Here is a 428-nt window from a genome sequence, read left to right as displayed (position 1 = left end):
AAAAAATTTCCAGAAACAATGACAAAACAAGTCATAAAATGGCACTAAATTTGTATCTATCCATAAGTATTCTGAATGTAACTGGACTAAATGCTCCAATCAAAAGACACAGGGTATCAGAACGCATAAAAAAAACAAGACCCATCTAGATGCTGCCTACAAGAGACTTATTTTAGATATAAAGACACCCGCAGATTGATAGTGAGGAGGTGGGGGAACCATCCAACATGCTAATGGACATCAAAAGGAAGCTGGAGTAGCCATACTTATATCAGACAAACTAGACTTTATTTTTTTTTTAAAGATTTATTTTTATTTATTTATTTGAGACAGAGAGAATGAGAGAGAGAGAGCACATGAGAGGGGGGAGGGTCAGAGGCAGAAGCAGGCTCCCTGCCGAGCAGGGAGCCCGATGCGGGACTCGATCC

The sequence above is a fragment of the Neomonachus schauinslandi genome, chromosome X (assembly GCF_002201575.2).
Source record: "Neomonachus schauinslandi chromosome X, ASM220157v2, whole genome shotgun sequence".
Lineage (NCBI taxonomy): Eukaryota > Metazoa > Chordata > Mammalia > Carnivora > Phocidae > Neomonachus > Neomonachus schauinslandi.
This window is presented reverse-complemented; position numbering follows the sequence as displayed.